The sequence below is a fragment of the Monodelphis domestica genome, chromosome 1 (genome assembly GCF_027887165.1).
Source record: "Monodelphis domestica isolate mMonDom1 chromosome 1, mMonDom1.pri, whole genome shotgun sequence".
Taxonomy (NCBI): domain Eukaryota; kingdom Metazoa; phylum Chordata; class Mammalia; order Didelphimorphia; family Didelphidae; genus Monodelphis; species Monodelphis domestica.
Genome location: NC_077227.1, coordinates 40,299,378 through 40,321,230, shown reverse-complemented (window position 1 = coordinate 40,321,230; position 21,853 = coordinate 40,299,378). Strand labels below are relative to the sequence as shown.

At 37.1% G+C, this 21,853-nt stretch overlaps 1 protein-coding gene across 18 annotated transcripts in view; it reads left to right on the top strand.

Moving 5' to 3' along the window:
• The window catches only part of CCSER2 (coiled-coil serine rich protein 2), a 190,554-nt gene that overhangs the window by 58,727 nt on the left and 109,974 nt on the right, over nt 1–21,853 (top strand). For 5 of the 18 annotated variants that reach the window (XM_056797339.1, XM_056797324.1, XM_056797317.1 and 2 more), the window contains exon 1: nt 457–740. The exons of 10 other annotated variants lie outside the window; for them this stretch is intronic. The gene's annotated coding sequence lies outside the window, so the exon portion shown is untranslated. Of the gene's footprint in view, nt 1–117; nt 207–456; nt 741–21,853 lie in introns of those variants that run through there. 3 more of the 18 variants (XM_056797345.1, XM_056797371.1, XM_056797356.1) reach the window with 3 other exon arrangements.

The window sequence follows — 21,853 nt, the reverse complement described above, 5'->3', positions numbered from 1 at the left end:
GCTGTGGCAGGAAAGACAAGGAGGTCCGCACGCTGGCCGTGGTGGGGGCGGGGCAGCCGGCACGGGGGCGGGGCCTGGGGACGTCTAACAGGCAGTGGGGGGAGCGGGGGCCAGAGGATTCTCTGTATGGCCTGGTTTGTAGAGCTGTCAAGGAAGAGGTCCGGAGGGCGTAGGTTGGAAGGAGGCGGAGCCTAGGAGTCCGTCAGGTAGGACGGAGGCGGGTCCTGGAGAGGCAGTCAGGCAGAACGGGGGCGGGACCGGGAGAGTGTCGGTCAAGAGGGAGGCTGGGTTCTCGGAAGCGGGTCAGGTCGGCTTGGCAAATTAGGGAAGGTGGGCCGGGCAGGGCGGAGGCGGGGTCAGCCTCGTGCCTGGCTGCCCATGCGCAACCCGGGCCCGGAGGGGGCGGGGCAAGAGTCGGCCGCGCGTGCGCGCCCGCGGGGCGCCTGGGGTGGGGCGGGGCTGGGGCTCAGGCCGGGGAGGGAGGGAGGGGAGGGAAGGAGGCGAGGAAGGGGCGGTGGCTGCTGAGGAGGCTGAAGGAGCGGAGGCGGCGAACGCGGGGTACGGGCAACCTCTGCACGCCCAGCCGGGACTGAGGGGATGTGACTGCCCGACGTCGCGGGCTCGCACCATACTTTTCACCATCCCTCCGGGCTCCTTCCCCGCTGACCGGGCGGTCGCTGGGCTGGGCCCGGGGGCGGCGGCTGTGTCCGGGCCGGACTGGCGGCCGCGACCTCCCGTGGGTGAGTGAATGACCCCCGCGGGGTTCGTGGGCCCCGGGGCCGAGCGGGTGTGTGTGTGTGTGTGTGTGCGTGCGTGCAGAGGGCGCGGCTGGGCCCCAGCCCCACTCCTGCCTCCCCCAATGGCTCAAGGCTGGGCTGAGCCTGCATCCCCGTGTCCCTCAGAGGCCCTGCGGGGTGTCTAGGGCTGCGCCCGGGTGGTCATTTCTTTCCTGCTGCCTTAGATGGCCGGATGCTCCTCATAAAGCGAAACGTTCCTTGCCTCTCGGGCCAGGGTCTTCTGCCTTCACCAAAGGGATTCCTGCAGGCCTTCTGGGCACCTGAAAAAAACAACTCCAAAACGGACCAGGAAATTCACTGGGATAGATCGCTTGGCCGGAGATGTCAGTGTCCACATTTGATGGACGAAATCTTTCTCTTCAGAGGCTGACGGCCACTTTTTGTGGTCCAGGAAGAGGGAAGGATGAATCCTTTGTAGTGGTTGTTGGACACTGTGCTTGATCTTGAATTGCATACTTGCAAATTCATCTTTGTAGACCAGCTGGCTGGCCAGTTAGGATTGCTTTCCGGAGATCAGGCCTGAGCAGCTGAGAAATCTGTGAAACACCACCTCTTGCTTTGATACTAGTGTTTTTTTTCCCTTTATCTCAAGGAAAAGTAACTCAGCTTGTTCATCCCCTAGATAAATTGTCTATATGCTTATATTCATATAGGGATCTTAAGATCATAGAGTCCTGGAGTGGTCAGTTGAGATCTTGGAGGGACAGGGAAGATTAAGCCCAGCCTGGTAGTTTTACAGATAAGAGAACTGAGACCTACAGAAGGGATATGACTTGTCCAAGGTCACAGGGCCAGTAACTGCCAGGATGCAAAAACAATTCCATTATCCTTTTAGTGCATTATACAGTATTGCCTCTCAAAATAACTATAATAGAACCCTTTTTCTCCTTTATCCTCAAAATGTCCTATATCAGATATTACCTCTGCTTCTTCCTCTAAACTTAAGAAGAGTGGCAGATGGCAAATAGATAGACATTGTAAAAACTGAAAGCTTTTTGTAAGTCCATAAAAGAAGAAAATGCCCTGCTTAATGGTAAATTATAGTTATGTTTTATATAACTTGATAGATGTAGGCTCCTGCCAGTTTCCCCTCTGCTTTAAAATATTATACAAGTGATTTTTCTTTTGTCAGGATTATCCAGTAACCAGATTTTTTAGACCACAATTTTCTGGTAGATTCTTGGCTACATCACTTCTTTGATTCTATGCTATTTACAGTGAACTTTCTAATTAATCTGTTAAGGCAAACAGTTCTATAGTTGGCTGTACCGTATTGATTTTTAAATGAATAAGATTACTGACTTGAACATGACTACCAAATAATTGTATTTGTACATGGCTATAGTCAGTGCACCATAAGAATATAACTTTTTTTTTTTAAACCCTTACCTTTCATCTTAGAATCAATACTGGGTATTGTTTCTAAGGCAGAATAGTGGTAAGGGGTAGGCAATGGGGGTTAAGTGATTTGCCATGGGTCACACAGCTGGGAAATGTCTGAGGTCAGATTTGAACCCAGGACCTCCAGTCTCTGGGCCTGGCTTTCAATCCACTGAGCCACCCAGCTGCCTCCCCCCCCCACTCCAGAACGTGATTTTTAAGAATAATGCCCCTGAAGTTTTCATTTCTTTTCTTATATGTTATTTTGCTGAGAGAACTTGTAGTGAGTAGAGGAACTGTTCCTAAGAGTTGGGAAGACCTGAGTTTCGCCTCTGATACAAACTGTGTTTGGGCAAATTACTTACAGGGCCCTAAAGATATTAAAATTTTAAAAATTGATAACTTTTGTTTTTATATCACTTTCATTTCCAAATATATCCCCCTTTCTCTACTTCCTAAAGAACTTTCCCTTATAACAAAGAATAAAAAGGAAAAAGGAAAAAAAGACACAGTACAACTTAGCTATCATGCCAAATAAGTCCCAAGCAATTCTCTTTTTTTTAATTAAAAAAAATGTAAAAATTTTTCCATGTTTACCCAAGCATTCTCAAAGACAGTTACAGATGAGTTGTTGATCTGCTTTGATGGAGGAAATATTTCTACTGGGAATTTTGCATACCTATGAAATTGCAGACCTTCTGGACTTTCTGAATTTCTCAGAGTTATTACTAATACCTTCCAATGTGGCCATCTGTCATTTCTTCATCACTCTTATTAGTTGTTACCTTTTCCCTACCACATTCTCTTCATTGTTTTCATGTTCTTCAACCCAAGGCTTCATCTTTAATTCTATCCTTGGGAACAGAGCTTTTTGTAAACCTTTTAACTAGAATTTTCAAACTTAATGAATATTCTTTTTAATCAGTGCCAAAGTAGTATACTTCATCATTCATTTAAGGCTCTATAATTTCACTGGTGTGCATGCTCCCTTCATTGACAAAGATTAAAAACTTTCTATACCATTGTAGATGATTTCATGAGTTGCTTTTGTCAGCAAAGGAAAAAAGAAATGACCTGCTGACTCTTCCCTTGGTGACAATGAGCTTCTGTGAACTTACTTTCTTTTGCTAGGACCATTCCCAGTGCCTTTTCACCTTGGTGGAATCTGCCAGAGTTTGCATATATTGGCATAGTGTTCAAGAACCTGGAGATATTTCCCTACCAGCATGAGACAAAATAGAATTGAATGGACTTGTGCCATACTAGAATTCCATACTTTCTATGAAGATATAGTATTGTTCTCTTCCAAGAACCATCCTTAGCACATAGTCAGGACATGGATCCAAATCCATGAATTTATATTAAGTATATACTCATTACAGTAAACTGTTAGATGTTCATTTTGGGAGTGGGTTGGGAAATACAATTTAAAGGACACTTTCCTAATGGGCTGGTAGGGCAGTGTAAACGATATTACTTATGCCTTAGATAACACTTTTTGTTGTTCCTTTATTGATGAGCCCATCATGTTGCATAGTTTCATTTAGTGCTACCTTTACATTCTTAGACATTAATGCCTTTATTTCAGTTTGCTAAGCTCCTAGCTTGTCATCTAGTGGTAATTAATTGGAATTACAGGCTATTTTTGAAAAGTGCTTTCCAACTCTTAATATAGTTCTAAGGTCTAAGAATGATTTAAAATCCTTTTGTTTAAGATAAGGAAATTTAGAGAGGGGAAGAAAAAGCAGTTGTACATATCTTCTTATATAAGTTTGTTAAAATGCTAGGACAACCAATGATCCTCTAATTCTAAGAAAGTAAGGAAAAAAATTTGTCAATTAATTATGTAATGTTTTCTGTAGCTAGCACATTAGTTTTAAGTGATATTGATGATACGAGAGTCATGTTTTTCAAGTTCTGGGTATATAATTTATAGTCATCTATATGGAGGAATTAGAATTTTTTAAAGTTTAATTTATTTATAAAAAGCTTGTAGACATTCTGTCTTTGCTCTTATGGCATGTTGTTTTGTTTACTTTGCTGTTGTAAAAAATAGACTCGAATACAGGATTACAATCCCCACGAGCCTTTGCTCCACTTCCCCAGAATGCCTTGTAATCTTACCTGGGCCGAGATAGAGAAGGTATTTAAGCTGATTCAAAGGCTTTTGAGGGCTCTTGGCTCTTTTTGGACTTCCGTTTTGGAGCGGATGGTCTCTTGCGTGATGTGAGGTTATTTTGTCTAGGCCTCTGGCCTAGGCACATGTTTCTTACTTGTATATTTTTTAATCTTTAACCTTTAATAAACCTCTAAAAAAATATAATACTCCTTGCAGAGAGAAACTAATTTCTACCTGCCTCAGTCTCCCCATCTCCCCTAAATTTTAATCTTTACATTCCTCTTGCCAATCTGGAGGAAAAAGTTTTGGGGGGCAGGTAGGTGGCACAGTGGCTTGAATGCTAGTCCTGGAACCAGGAAGCCTCATCATCCTGAGTTCACATCTGGCCTTAGACACTAACTAGCTGTGTGACCCTAGGCAAGTCATTTCATCCTGCCTCAGTCTCCCCGTCTCCCCTAAAATTTAATCTTTACACTGTCACACATGTTTAGAATGTTCTCCCTTCTCATCCCTGCTTCAGGGCTTCTCTGGCTTCCTTCAGGTCTCAGGTAAAGTCCACCTTTTGCAAGCAATTTTGCCTTTCTTTTGTCTTCCATGTCTTCTCTCTAATATTACCTCCAGTTTATTATGTCTAGACATTACTTGTGCATGGCTGTTGGCTGCTGTTTCCCATTAGATTTAGCTCCTTGAAAGTAAAAACTGCCTTTGTCTTTCATTGCATTCCCACTGCTTAGACCAGTGACTGGCACATGGTAGGCACTTAAATGATAATTGACCAACTGAATGTGAAGATTTGTAAGTAATACTTACAATGTTGGTACTCACTTCACCTTAGCAGGTAATAACTTTTGATACAACATAATTGAAAATGTTTAGGTGCTGAGGCAGAAAAATTCATCACTTTCCAGCCAACAACGGTGATAAGATGTCCTCAGATGACAAGATAAATATTATACCAGCAGAGCTCTATCAAAGTCCTTCCAGTTCAACAGGACCTGTTAGAGCTGATATTCTGCTGGTATTACCTTTAAGAACATAGGAATGAGGCATCTGGTTAGAACTTTAGTCATATCTGTGATTTATTTGATAAACCCTTGAATAGGAGACCCCCCCCCATAACATTATTTCAGTGGGAAAGCATTTTATATCACTCTGCTTTATAATGCAGTTTCCTATAGTATATATGATCAAAAGGATGGGTTGCTATTGTAGTATTTATCTAATCTTTAAAGGCTTGGCTACTTACTTCACTAGACATCTGAAGCTGAGATAGCATTTCTCCTGACCATAAAATCAATATTTCTCTAATGATGTTCTTTACTTCTTATGTTAGGTGTCTTTTGAATACATCTAGAACAAACATCGTTTTTTCTCATAATAGCACATCTGGACAGTTATTCAAAACTCTGCCCATATAATTCTTCCTGAAGTCTGTAAGGGCTCAGGTATACAGCAGGTGAAAGGGGAAGCTAGTCCTTTGCCCACTGTTTACTCCACTTTCTTAAAGAGCTTCTCTTTTTAATTATTGTAAAGATATTTGAACAAACCCATTTGATAGTTGATGATGATCTCTGATTCCAAGTCAAACTAGTTGGAAAAAATAGCCTTGGCTTTTTTTGGGGGGTAAATGTAGTAGTTATATATGGGGGAATTTTAACTTGATCTGTGGTTTATCTAAATCTATAAAAATAGTACCTCGGCATAGTAGAGAATAAAACAGTTAAAGAAGGTTGCTACTTCAGGTCATAATCATATTTGCTGTTCTTGTTTTGGCCCACATTTTAAGATGACATCCCAGGTTTTAGGATTTTATGTATATATAGTACTTAGATTATAATTTAGTTATAGTGCTTTTCTCATTTGTTGTGATCTTTTTTGCTTCTGTGACATTTTTACATGGATATTTGTGATTATCTTAAACAGCACATTTGAAACTAATTTGTTCAGTCATGTTTCACTTGTGTCTGACTCTCTGTGACCCCATTGGAGTTTTCTTGGCAGTGATGCTGGAATGGTTTACTATTTCCTTCCCCAGATCATTTTACAGATGAGGAAATTGAGGCAAACAAGGTTAACTGATTTGCCCAGGGCCACACAGTTAGTTAAGTGTCTGAGGCCAGATCTGAACTCACCCTGATTCCAGGGATGGCACTCTATCCACTGCACCACATAGCTGTCCCTTTGAAGCTAAACTCGGTGTCTTATTTCCCTAAACTAATTCTCACTTTTGATTTTCCTGTTCCTCTTAATGGTAACACAATTCTCCTAGACATCTAAGTTTGAAAAATGAAAGTCCTCTACATTGACTCCTATGTGTGTTCTTCATTCACTTTTCTATTTCTAATACTATTGTAGTTCAAGCTTTTATCACCTCATGCCTAAACAATAACTTCCTTAGTAGGTTCTTTCTTTGGACTCAACTCTTTATAATCCAACCTGTATACTCCAAATTATTTTTCTCATATTTGTCATTCACTTTTCAAAAGCCCTTAAATGGCTCACTTGCTTTTGGGATAATAAGGTTCCAATTCTGAAACCTGCCATTCAAGTCCCTCTGTAATTTGGTGCCAGTTTACCTTACGTGTCATTCTTCAATGCTCTTCTCTTTGAAGCTATTCCAGATTACTATATTTTAATGGAGATTGTCTGGTCCAACTACCTCCTTTTATAGGTAAAAAAAACTCAGTGACAGGAAAAGTTAAGTGATCTAGCTGAATTCACAGTTCAGTTATGATTTGAAACGTGGCCTCCTCTAAATGAGTCTATAGTGTTCTTTCTACTGTGTTCTGATGTTTTATTTTCCCAAAAGGATTATGGCCTCACAAGGACTATAAAACACTTCTTTATTTGTTCCTAAACTTTGCCTTGGGCAGAGTAAGTACTTAGAACATATTTATTAATTGATTGATATAGGTAAGAAAGAAGTTGACAGTGTTGTAATCCTTACTAAATAAAGGTTGTCCAGGAGCTCAGTTGCCCACAGTTTTCTTTAAGTGGAGACTTCTTTAATATAACAAATTTAATAAAAAGATGAGTGATTTTCATTGAAATTGATTGTTAAGATTTAGCTCAATTTTATTTTTTAAAAAACCCTTACTATTTGTCTTAAAATTGTTATAAGTATCAGTTTCTAGGTAGAAGAGTTTGCAGTAAGGCCTAGGCAATTGGGATTAAGTGACTTGCCCAGAGTCACACAGCTAAGAAAGTATCTTAGTTCACATTTGAATCCAGATCCTTCCAACTCTAGGCCTGGTACTCTAGCCACTGAGCTACCTAGCTGTCCCTCAAATTGACTTTGACATATACCTGTAGTATTATAATTTTTTATTTCTTTTGACAAATTTTAACTTCACTCATGGGTCAGAGCAATTTCCTTGGAGATGATTGTGAATATGACTTACAACCTCAAGGTAAATCATAGGTAAAATAATTGATGGAGCCATTTTGTATTGAAGTTGAAAATATACTACAAATTTATCTACCTTCTTAAGCAGTGTTTGAACATAATTAGTGAACAGAATTTAACCTTTTATTTATCAATTGGAGTCATCTTCTTAAGCATCAGTTATTACATAGTCTGATGCAATAATGCCCTTAAGACCCATTGAGTTGTATAGAGCTATTTCCCACCTTAAATGGTTCTACCTTATTTTGGCTTTTGTAGTTCTTATAATGACTTTTTTATTGTTTATCCAAATGTATCTCATTCTTGTTATCAGCTATTACTTTTTGCTTTTCTCTGTATATTCTCTGCTTTTACTTTGTTGAATCTGATCTATGGACTAGAAAGCCACATAATCTGACTGGTTAAATTTATATGTAAACTAAGAGTAAATGGTCTTTCAAGGAGTAAAGTGAGTGTAGAATGTGGATTTTAACATTTTTTGTTACTCAGAATAGCATTTTCTTCTTGGGCCTCGATAGCATTTTTGAGAAGTGAATATTACAGCAAATAGATTTTATATTGCAGATCTCTGAGTCATAGTTAAAACATAACTTTTCATACTTGGTCTATGTAGAAGAAACAATCAATATTTGCTTAATAGTTGCATGATTTTTGGATAATTGTATAGTGAAGCCTTAATTTAATCAAAATGCCCAGAAAATAGGGTTTTTGGTATTGTAACATGTTTTAATTAACCCAGAGTCAGCCAGACAATTTTTTGTTTATTTGTTTCAAACCTTTTAAAAAATAATTTTGAAATGCATTAGTTAGGTGGTGGCTATTTGATAAGATACCTTTAAGTAATAAACTATTCTGCGTTCACATTCTACCCTTCATATTTTTACTAAAAACATAGATGGAGATAATGTCTGTAATGTACTATTTATTTAATTGGCTTAAGTCAGTGATGGCAAACTTTTGGAGACAGAGTTTTGGGCCCTACCCACACCCTACCCCCAAGACCAAGTGCTGCACCCCCACCCCCAGACACTGAAGGTCATGTTCCCCCTCCCCCACTACACACACTTAGGGAAGGGAGGAAGTGCTCCCATTGAGCTGCTGGACAGAGAGATGGGTGAAGTGAGTAATGTCCTCAGGAAATGTAGAAAGGAGGAGGGGAGTGGTCTGAGTGCTCTGCTCCCCTCCAGCTCTGCCACCTGTGAGCTGCCCACCTTATCCCCTGTGTGTTCCCGTTGGCTGAGGGGCAGAGGGGCAGGGGATGGAGAAAATGTCATCAGGCAAGGTAGAGAGGGGGAAGGGAGCAGCTTCATCTGAGTTCCTCTGCTTTTCTAGTAATGAACTCTGGGGGAGGTGGGGAGGAGAGGGAGCCACATGCCCACAGAGAACTTTCTGTGTGCCATAGGTTTGCCATCACTAGCTTAATTTGTTGTAATGTGGTGTATATATACATGCTGATGTAGGTATTCTGGGGCTTAGGAATAAATGACTTATCTCTTTATCATACTATTAGATGTGCCCACCCACAGTTCTGATCTTTATTGGTTTGAGATATTATCAGTCTTGAGCACCTATACCCTAAGTGGATTTTGGATACAAGTGTTCATTTACATTATTTACACAATTTACACTATATAAATGGTCATTTACACAGAATAAAAATTTACCTTTTGTCTTTGTCTCCAGCTTTTTTTTCTTCTGTCTTGTCAAGGTATCTGGAACTCACTAGTACCCTATAACTCATAGTTCTTCTATCTAAGATGTGTAGTTTCTCATAAGTATGGATTTTCTTATGAAATATTTTAGATGTTTTCTTGGTGCTTTGTGAACCTAACAATCCATTATCATATTTACAAGTTCTAATTGAGAAATAGTGGATAAGACACAAGTAACAGATAGGACTTTGAACTGTGTATTTCCACCTGTTGATAGCAGTAAAAATTCTTAGAATATTTGAAGTGATTATGGGCTTATTTCAGGGTCATGGAGGTCTAGGTGAAGAAAACATTCTGTCAGCTGTGGGCTAGCATGATAGGATATAGAGGAAGGAAAGAGAGAAACCTAGGGTTGGATGTAATTTATGTTCCTAGATGTGAGACCCTAGGCAAGTCACTTAACCCCAATTGCCTAGCCCTTTTCTGCTCTTTTGTCTTAGAACTGATATTACACAGAAGGCAAGGATTAAAAAAAAAGTAGTAGTAATAACATGTGATGATAGAAAGACCAGTGGGGAAGGTACTCTGAAACTTTTGAGAAGAAGAAATCGCGTAAGTTAAATACATATAATTATGTAGGTACACATAATGAGTAATTTAAGCCTATTTCATAAAAATGTTACAACTCCTTCTGAGTTCCTTTCTTCACTCTCACTCAGACTCAGATTGGGTCGCAGAGGTAGTCCCATGGCTGCCTACTTCTATTATTGTAGCTCCTGAACCCCCACCAGTGGGCTTCCCATTAAGTAATTTTAACCCTTACCCTCTGTCTTAGAATCACTACAAGTATCAATTCCAAGGCAGAAGAGTTTATGGTAAGGGCTAGGCAGTTGGGGTCAAGTGACTTGCTCTGGGTTATACAGGTCAAAACGATGAGGTTAGATTTGAAACCAGGACCTTTTGTTTCAAGGCCTGGCTTTCTATCCACTGAGCCACTGAACTTCCCCACCATTAAGTAGTCTTCTATTTAATTAAAGTTAATTAAGTTAACTTCTCTGGAGTAAGAAAGGATCTTACGTTTTTTTGTAGATGAGGAAAATAAGACCCAAAGAGATAAAATGACTTGTCCAGGGTCACAAAAGTAGTAGCAGAGATGAAATTATATAGCTTAGATGCTATAATTCTACTTTCAGATTTAAACTGATAGTTAAAATGTCATAGTTTTTAGCATTTTTAGTCCTTTTGTTTATCCTCATATCACTTCCTGAGAAATTGAAGTTAGAGTCTATCTTTAACACTAGCTTGTCCAGAATCACTAAATAGACTTGTTTACTTTCACTAAAATGATACGATAAAGTTAGGATTAGGACATAAAGGTTACTTTTTAATTATGTATTTTACATTAAATGATGTCACCAAGTTAAATGTAAGAGAAACCAGCGCCTTAAAAACCAGAACGAAAGCATCTATCTAATAACCATACTCAATTTAGGCACAGGAAATGAATCTTACCACAGAGCACACAGAATGTAGAGATTTATAAGATACTCTGCCAGAGATCAGACTGAAAGAAATTCCATGGTCTCACTTCCTGTTTTGCTATCTTTGAAGACATGGGTAACTTCTTGTGTCCTCTCTTCCTTGAAGGGAGTTGAGGCTATATCTGTTGACAGAAAGTCTATCAGATGGCTAAAGGGTTATGATACAGAACCAAAGAATTAGGACTGTTTGGCACCAAAGAGAAATATGAAATGATTCTAATGACTTTGACTATACCAGAATGATGAAAATCTACTTTATTTTGAGTCAATATAAAGTAGGAGTTCTTAACAATCCATAGATCTCCTTGGTTCTGTGGACAGATTTCATATGGTTCTTGAAGTTAGACAAGAATATTTCATCTTTATTTTCACTGACCTTTAGTTGAAAATTAGCATTTCCTTTAGTTATTTAAGAATTTAAGAATATTATTCTGAGGTCTATAGACTTCATATTGCTTAAGGATTCCATAACCTAAAAAAGACCTCTTGCTCTTGAGAGAGAATAAATAAATGGGTTGGTTTCAATCATTACCTATTTCAGCCTTATCAGATGGTATAGAAAAAGATTCTCCAAGATGTTTGCATTTTAAGTGATTATTCTTTTTGATGTTGATATATTTTATCTTTATATCACCTTAGTTTCTGAATATACCACCTCTCTTCCACTAGCTAGTGAGCTATTTAAATCTTGTGACAAAAAAAATAAAAAGGGAAAAAAAGAAAAGTTTAGTAAAACTAATCAAGACATTAGCTGAGTCTGACAGTATATGAAATGTGCCATACCTATAGTTCCTCACCACTGCAAAAAAAGATAACTCATATGCAGGTACAAATTTTATCATTATAATTAGTGACCAAATGAATTAAAACAGTTCAGTATAATTTTTTCCTGTTCTTTCCAATTCCATTGTGATAGCCATTGTATATATGGCTTTCCCAGTTCTCCTTACTTAACTCTTTATTTCTCATGATCTTTCAAAGACCACTAACATTAATGGTAGTCCTAGCTGGCAGCTTTTTCAGTGCTCTGAGGTTTAGTTTGTCAGGGCAGAGTGGCTTTACTTCATTAGGAGTAGCTTAATGTTCTTTTATTATGTCCTTATCATATTGGGCTTAATTTATTGAATGTGTTTTACTCTTATTTTTCCTTTCTTTACAAATGGGAAATCTAAAAATTATTTTTCCTTTTAAATAAAAACAAGCAAAATTAGAGTTGAGTAGTTGATTTCTTTTTGTTGTGTGAAAGGAATTCCTAACAAGATTGAGTTTGGCTGATCTTCAGATTGTGGATACATAGTTCTCTATCTTGTCCATTTTATTGCTATGATTGAGCAAAAGCCACTATCATTGCTCTGTATTTGATACATCTTAATATGTGATGTATCTTTGAGGAGCAATGCACTTTAGTGGAACTAAAACTTGGCATCTGAAAGATCCTGGTTGTAATTTAACTTTCTTTTTAGCTGGTAATTCACAACCTCTCTGAGGTTCATCATTCATTGCTGCAAGGCATATCTTCTTATTCCTCAACAATTAATTTTCTTTTGCATTCTCCATAGTAGTTTTTTTTCAAATCTCCTATAATACTACTGCCCCTTTCTCACAGAAAAGGCCCTTACCTCATATTTAAATGAGAAAATGGAGGCCATCTCTGTGGACTTAGACTTTTCCAATTCTCAAAACCCCTTAACTCCATTTTCTCCTTTTCTCTGATCTCTAAAGAGTTGTGTGGATCAAATGAGATAATATATATATATATATATATATTTTCATTTATCTCTTCTGTTCTTCCATAAGTAATGTTTTATTTCCCACTTAAATGTAAAAACAATTTTTGACTTTTTTTCCTCTCTCCCTCCTTCCATTCACCCCAAGACAGTTAGGAATTTTCTATACTTCAACTATCATATAAAACATTTCCATGTTTATCATATTGTGGAAGAAAACACATACATAAACACAAAACCTATGAAAAAATAAAAGTGAAGAATGATCTGGTTGAATCTGCATTCAGATTCTATCAATTCTTTCTCTGGAGGTGGATAGCATTTTTCATCATAAATACTTTGAGATTGTTTTGGATTGTTGTATACTGAGAATAGCAAAGTCATTCATAGTTCATCATACATTATTGCTGATACTATGTATAATGTTCTCATTCTATTCACTTCATTCTGCATGAATTCATGTAGTTCTTTTTAGGTATTTAACTCCTGTTCATCATTTTTTTTATAGCACAACAGTATTCTATTACAATCATATACCACAATTTATTCAGTCTTTTCCCAGTTGGTCAACATTCCCTCAGTTTCCAATTCTTTGCCACCACAAAAAGAGCTACTATAAATATTTTTGTACAAATAGCCTGACCCTACCTTTTTTTTTTAATATCTCTGTGGGATACAGACCTAGTAGTGGTACTGCTAAATCAAAGATTATATACAGTTTTATAGCCTTTTGGGCATAATTCTAAATTGTTCTCCAGAAAGTTGGATCTCTTCACAACTCAACCAACAATGCATTAGTGTCCTGATTTTCCTATATCCTCAACATTTGTCATTTTCATTTTCTGTCATGTTTCTTGGTGTGAAGTGGTACCTCAGAGTTGTTTTAATTTGTATTTCTCTAATCAACAGTGATTTGGAGCATTTTTTCATATTACTGTAGATAATCATTTCTTTGTCTGAAAACTGCATGTTCATATCCATTGACTATTTATAAACTGGGGAATGATTTGTATTATAGATTTGACTCAGTTCTCTATGTATTTCAGAAATGAGGCCTTTGGTAGAGTTGCTTGGTGTAAAATTTTTTCTCCTGTTTTTTACTTTTGTTCCAAATTTAATTGCTTTGGTTTTGTTTTTACAAAACCCTTTTAATTTAATGTAGTCAAAATTACCCATTTTATTTCTTATAATGCTCTCTATCTCTTGTTGATCATAAATTCTTCCCTTATCCATAGGACTGACAAGTGAACTATTGTATGCTCCCCTAGTTCATTTATGGTAGGACCTATGTTGATTGGGAAAATTGGAGGGAAAGGTGAGGAAAAGAAGGGAAAGGAACAGGAAGGAAGGTAGCCGAGTCACCCCCAGCTCCAGTAGGGAAATTAACCCAAACTGAGCCCTTTAGAGGTAGGCTGGGGTACAGAACAAAATTAGTCTAAACTTCAGGGATAGTTAGCAAGATTTATTTAAGGTTAGAAAATGTTAAAATTAAATTGTGGTTGGACTCAAATATATTATTAATTAGGTGGTCGCCAGGGATTCAATTTCTAAATCCCAAAATTGAATTGCTAAAGTAAATGGAATTTATGGTAATTTATTTACAATATTTACAATAGAAGGAAGCTATTAAGGAATGAGAGAGAGACATATGTATGTGTGTATATGTGTATATATATATATCGAGAGAGAGAGAGAGAGAGAGAGAGAGAGAGAGAGAGAGAGAGAGAGAGAGAGAGCGAGAGAGCGAGCGCGCTCTGGTTTCCTGTGATACCAGTTAGAAATTCTAAGCCCCAGCCAGGGGAAGGAGAGTCTCAAGAAGCTGGGCCTTACCTGGAGGCACTAAGTCAGCTTTTCACTTACCAATGGTGACAGTCTAAAAGAAGTCTGGGTGTCTGCCTTCAGGTCACTCCTCAAGGGTCTGTCTTCCAGTCGCTCCTCCGAGTCAGTGCCCGAATCTCCAAACAACTGTTCGAATGTCTGAGTCCAAATGAATGATCTGAATGTCTGAATCCTCTGAATGTCCAAATGATCTCCTTCTGCCTTTTGGTCCTCTTTTTAAAGATCTTTTTCTCTTGTATCACCTCCCCTAATTTTCACATCTACCAATCACAGCAGACACTTTTCTCCAGGACTGTCTATTCTTTAGTTCTCACCTTCTAATATGGTTATATTATATCTTTTTGGGTTACTTAATACCTCTTTTGGTAAGTTCACCTTTTGTAGTTACTTAACACCTTTTTGTGGTTAATTCACCTTTTGTAGTTACTTAACATCTTTTTGTAGTTAAAATCTAAAAATAGATTGTAGCTTGCAATTCTAGCTTCACTATAAAGGAAGAGCTAAGTACCTTCATTGTTACAATCAGGAGATTATAATTTTATCTTCACAATAAAGAAAGAGCTAAATATCTTCATTGTTACAATCAGGAGATAGCTAAATCCAATCTTCACAAAAAGAAAGGTTTGGGAAAGCTAGAGAAAGTTTGATCCCTGGCAGCTATGCAGGGACCAAAAGGCTCTCCTCTCATTCTGGGGAAAGGGTGCCAAAACCCACACTTCTCTCTTATATTTTCTCAGACACCTCCCACAAAGAAAGTGGGAGTGTCTGAGGAAGTTGGGGTAGAGAGCCCTGGGAAATGTAGTCTTCCAGGTTTTAGAGCCATTCCCAAATGCACATTTCCCCTATGATCCTTTGGGAGACCAGTCTCCCCAATGGATCATAACAAACATAAATAAGTTTATAATCACAATAAAATAAAGAGTATATACATCAATACAAGGGGGAGATGGTAATAATTTTTTTGCAACCAAAGAAAACCAAATACTTGGCACTTTTAAAAAACAAAAACTAGGGGGCAGTCCCCTTCTTTACAACCATGGTCCACAGTGTGAGTGCAAATGAGGTATAAAATCAATAATACATTGAAGATAATAAAAAATTTCCATAAAAAAGGCATAAAATTCAAATCAAGTCAATACAGGTCACCAGTATAAGTCACGAATACAGGTTTTTTTTTTTTTTTTTTTGCGAGGTATTATAGGTACAAAGAAAATACCAAATATTCAAAAATCACAAAATACAAGTTTTTCAAATTATCAATACAAGTTGTTATGGACTTCTATAAAGGCACACATAAAGATAAGGGGATCAAGTACTTGTTTCACATGGCTACAGTGAGTCTATAAGGCCTTTCCCCTAATTTTAATAGCTGTTAGTGTAGTCAATAGGACCTGGAATGGTTCATCATAAGCAGGTTCAGTTGACCCAGTACGTTTGAAATTCTTTATGTACATGCTATCACTTGGGTTTAAATCATGAAGTGAGAAGTCTATGGGGCCTGCCTGAAGAGCAGCTCCAGAGTTGTAGAGTTCTTGCAATTTTTGTTTGTAATTGTTTGATATATGTGGCAATGGTTGTATCCCCTCCTAACAATGATGTATATGCAGGGATAAAATGATTAAGCCTGAATAGGTGGATGTCCCAATAGCATCTCAAATGGTGAGATGTATAAATCACCTCTAGGCTGGCTTCTGAGATAAAAATAGGGCTAGAGGGAAAATTTTGGGCCATTTTAGATGGTCATTTTCTACCAAGTATGGCATACCTAATGTATTCCATTGGTCCACTACTATTATTTCTTAACCTGTAACAGATTGTTTTGATGATTAACACTTTAAAGTACAGTTTGAGATCTGATATTGCTAGGGAACCTTCCTTTTCATTTTTTTTTAATTTTCCCTTGATATTCTTGACTTTTGTTCTTCTAGATGATTTTGTTTTAATTTTTCTAGCTCTGTGAACTAATTTTTGGGTACTTTGATTAGTATGGCACTGAATAGTTAGTTTGTGTAGAATTGTTCAGTCTACTCATGAGCAACTGAAATTTTCCTAGTTATTTAGAACTGACTTTATTTGTGTGAAAAGAGTTTTGTAATTGTTTTCAAATAATTCCTGGGCTTGTCTTGGTAGGTAGACCTGTAGGTATTTTATAATATTTATAGTTATTTTAAGTGGAATTTCTCATTCTCTCTCTTGCTGTAGACTCTGTTGGTAATATATAGAAATGTTGATGATTTATGTGATTCTTTTTATATCCTGCAACTTTGCTAAGGTTATTAATTTTTTTCTTTCTTTAAAAAAGTGCTTACCTTCCATCTTAGAATCATTACTGTGTATTGGTTCTAAGGCAGAAGAGAAGTAAGGGCTAGGCAATGGGGGTTAAGTGACTTGCCATGGGTCACACAGCTAGGAAGTATGTGAGGCCAGATTTGAATCTAGGACCTCATGCCTGGCTTTCAATCCACTGAGCCACTCAGCTGCCCCCAGTTATTAATTATTTCAAATGGACTTTTAGTTAATTCACTAAGATTCTCTAAGTATATCATCATAGCATCTGCAAACACTAATAGTTTTGTTACCTCATTGACTGTTCTAATTCCTTGAATCTCTTTTTCTTCTCTTGTTATAGCTAGCATTTCTATTATAATATTACATAATTGTGGTGATAATGGGAATCCTTGCTTCATCTTTGATCTTACTGGCAAAGTTTCTAGCTTATCTCCATAATTGTTGATGATTTTAGATAGATAATACTTACCATTTGAAGGAAATCCCCAATTTATTCCTCTGCTCTCTAGTGTTTTTAATAGCAAAGGGTGTTTTATCCTGTCAGAAGCTTTTTCTTTGTCTATTGAGATAGTCATATGATTTCTGTTGATTATATTATTGATATGGTGAATTATGCTGACAGTTTTTCTAATATTGAACCTTCTTCTCTTTGAAAAGATGGTATTTGATGCATTGACCACAATGCCATCCTTAGTTCTGGATATACTTCGTGAGTCATACATAATTGTGGCAAGCACATATCTTCCCTTGTTCTGTGCCTAATTGGCTATTAAAAATTAAAGTTTCATAGAAGAAAGTTAACTCTGTTACATCTTTCAGGAAATCTTGAGTGATTGTGACATATACAAAGGAGACATCTTGTTGGAAAAAGCTTCTTTAGGATGGTGTTTTGCTCTAATGAATCAAATACTTCATTCTTATCAGCAAGCAATGCACTCCACATTTGGGAATTGAAAGATGCAATCTCCTGTGGGATATTGTTTTGAAAAGCTTTCTTGTTTCCTTATGCTTCTATTAATTATTCCCTTGATATGAATATAATTTTCATAAAAAAATTTTATAAAGTAGGTATGTGAGTTGATAGCTATTCTGGTTTTTCATTTGCCTTTTTTGGCTAGTAATAAGGCTCACGTTTTTGATGTTTTCTTTCTCTTTTCCAGAAGCAAAAGTAATAAATTCTTGTCTTACTTCTAATGCTAATTTTAATTTTCAAAAGGTAAAACATATGACAGGGGAAATTGCAATTTTGCATCATAGATTTAGAAATGGAAGGGAATGTAGAATGTAGAAAACAACTCATTTTATATAGAGAGTTAGTTATTACAAAAGAAATAAAGGGAATTGAGAGGGAAAGTAACTTCAATATTAGACATTGATTAAGAAGAGAAAAACTGGGCATAATCTGACATGATTTTAGAGGGCAGATATCAGAAGATTTAGAAGATTAGGTAGGAGCACATTGTTTAATATTTACATGGTCTGTCTAGGGCCTGAGACCTAAACAGATAATTAAAATAACAAAAGGGAAAGTACTGTGAAGAAACCAAAGTAGAAACATAAGGAAATCAGTGCCCACCTGGAATTTAAACATGTACTATAATTGATCATGAATATAAAAGGATGTTCTAGTCCTGTAATAACAGACTCTCAAAGAGAAGTGAAGGATAATGAAATTACTTTTTCTAACTTTATTTGAGAAAAGAGAAATCAAAGGATATATTTGATCATTAGGATGAATGAATGAAACACTGATAACAGACAAAAGAAAGAAAAATTGCTAAATTTATATTTAGAAGGGACCTTAAAGATAATCTAGTATGATCTTTTTTCATTTTGTGAATTAGGAAAATGAGGCTTGAAGAAAAGATGTGATTTAAACAGCAAAGTAAAATTTGGACCCAAGTTCTCTGACTCAAAATCTAGTGTATTTATTACAGAATCCCTCGGTCTTCTTTGCTATTTTGTCTTCTGAGGAGAATGGTCTTTGGAGTGGAAATGAAAGAATAAAAATACTTAATTGGAAGCTGGAACCCAAGATTAGTAAAGATTTTTATGAGGGCATCTAGCTGCACTCTCTCGGGTTTCTAGTCTAGTCATATGACATTGCAGGGTACCAAAAAACCTAATATATATAATTACTGAACATTGTTAGTAATTTTTGAAGGAGAGGTATCTAAGGAGTGTAGTAAAGGAAATATTTTCCTAATTTCAAAAAAGGGAAGAAAGTGGTGTCTACAAACTAAAGCCAATGGGCTTGATGCCATTTCTTGAAAAACTGGAATATATTATTAAAAGAAAGATTAGAAAAGGAAGAGTTGGTGATTTAAGAGCTAGCATGATTTTTTTTCAAAATGAGATTATGACAGACATTTAATTTCTTGTCAGGTTTACTATGTTGGTCAATTGTGGAAATGTGTAGATACATTTTAACTTAGATTTTTGCAAAGATTTAAACAAAGAGTCTCATGCTATCTTTATAGAGAAAATAGATAAGGTAGATGATCGTATATTTAGGAGAATTCAGAACTGATTGAGTCATCCTCAGATCTGAAGAATAATCATCAGTGGCTGAACATAACTAACAATTCAATATTTTTATTAATCACTTGGTTGAAGGCATAGATGACATGCATTTCCTGAGGATTACACAGAGCTGTAGCAAAGGAATTGGATGTCTAATACTAGATGAGAGTTGGGATTCAAAAAGTTCTTCTTAGACTAGAATCTTAGCCTTAATCAAATAAATGACTATTTTTTTGCCACTCAAAATACATTTTTTAATTAAAAAATTGTTCTAGATTCCATGGTGATACAACTTTTAATAATTGTTTTCTGACATTTTGTAATCCTGTTCTCTCCCTCCCTCCAACCCTGCTTCCTCCTCAAGAAGGAAGGTAATATAAGTTGTATATGTGTTATCATGTAATACATACTTTTTGTTCATCATGTTGTAAAAGGAGACACATATTGTTTCCACTAGAGAACAATTCATGGAGGAAATAAAGTGAAGAATAGTATGACTTAATCTACATTCAAACTCCATCAGCTCCTACTAATAAAAATGAAAATAGGGATATACATAAAGTCTTTTTTTTTAAACCCTTACCTTCTGTCTTAGAATTCATACAAAGTATTGCTTCCAAGGCAGAAGAGTGAAAAACAATAGACATTTGGGGTTAAGTGACTTGTCCAACATCAGGTCCCACAGCTAAGAAATGTCTGAAGCCAGATTTGAACCCAGAATTCCTGTCTCTGGGTCTGGTGCTCAATCCACAGAGCCACCTAGCTGCCATGAAACATGTATAGTGCAGTACGAGAGCCTGACTAGATAGCATTTGATCTGAAAGAACTTTGGAGGTTTTAGTTGATTGAAACTCAGTATAAATCAATGGTGTGAGATGGCAGATAACAAAGGCTATAATCTTAGAATGCATTAAAATAAACATAATATCCAGAATGAGGGAGGTGATAATCCTGCTTGAATTTTGCCCAGGTGAGACCATATCAGTCATGGTATGTATAGTTAGGATGCTACACTGTAGGAAAGATATTGACAAGCTAGAACAGGGCAGCTAGAATGGTGAGATATTAGGGGTCAGGCCATAGGAGGATCAGGGGAAAGAAGTAGGAGTATGGACTAGAAAAGAGATATTCTGGGGTTCCGAGGGTGGAGGGGAGGAAGGCAATGAGACCTGGCTTCAGATGTCTGATGAACTTACAGGTAGGGTAGAGATTAGATTTGTTCTGATTAGTCCAAATGGCAGAAAGATGAAGAAAATGTGAAACTTAAAGAGAGGAAGATTTTTGTTCAATATAAAGAAAAATCTGCCTAATAATTAGAGCTGTCCGAAAGATGACTGCCTTGCCTCTAGAGTCAGATAAGTCTCAAGTTGAGTCTGGATGTAGGCTAAAGGATGCTATAGAGCAGTATTAGTGAAGCTTCAAACTTCCTGTGAGCCCCCCCCCCCCACATTACTTCAGTGAGTAGAGGGAGGAGATGCTTGCTTTGGGTTGGCAGGGCATTGTAAAAATTAAAATTAATGTGCAATAATAAAAATATCAGATTTTAAGATATTTATTAATAATCATTAGAAGGTAACAATTTAAAAAAAACACATGCCCATGACTAATCAACCTGTTCAAAACCACCGCTTACCACCTCAAGACAGGAAGCCAAAGAAGCCAAACAGGACTACCCACTGAATTTATCCCCTGTCTACAGGAAGTATGTAATGACAGGAAGCCCATGGGCTCCGGGAAAATGTAGTTCTTTTTTAAGAGTAACAGATTTTCAATTATTCAGCATGCAAAAAATGTCCTCAGACACTGGGAAGAGAGGGAACAGAGCAGCTTCCTCTATGCCAGCTCGGCACATGTGCTAATACTTTGCCAACACTATTATAGAGAATATTCCTGTTTATGTGCTAGTTGAACCAAGTTTCTCTGTGATGTGATCCTTTCCAAATCTAAAAGTTTTTGATTCTATAAAATAATGTTAGATTTCTCATATCAAAGATATAATGTTGAGACACAGGAGTCTGGATCATTCCTTTACATTAGAAGAATATTTTTAGGGAAAGTACTGGGGAATGAAATCAGTCCTGTTTTAGAAGTTATTTTTTTTTTCCTTAGAGTTTCTAGGTATGATATCAGAAGGCAGTGAGTTTCATACCACTGAAAGGCTTCAAGTGATGGTTGTATGACTCTTGTTGGCACTTTGGTATTAGGGGAATCTTTTTTTTTTCCTTTAGTGTTTGACTCTCTCTGACCTCATTTGGGGGTTTTTTGAGCAAAGATTCTGGTGTGGTTTGCCATTTCCTTCTCCAGCTCATTTTTCAGATGAGGAACTAAGGCAAACATCTGAGGCTGGATTTGAACTCATGAAGATGAGTTTTCCTGATTCCAATTTGTATCTGTACTGAGCTCATCCTGATTTCAGGCCTGGCATCCTATTCAGAGATTCAACAAATCTGTAAACTAATAATGGTTTTCTTATGGAATTCTGAATATTTCTAATGAGTAATTCTAACACTGATTTCTATCTTTACTTAATTACCTATATTTACTATTAGTGTTTCTAAAAAATCAAAAACCCTTTTAGTA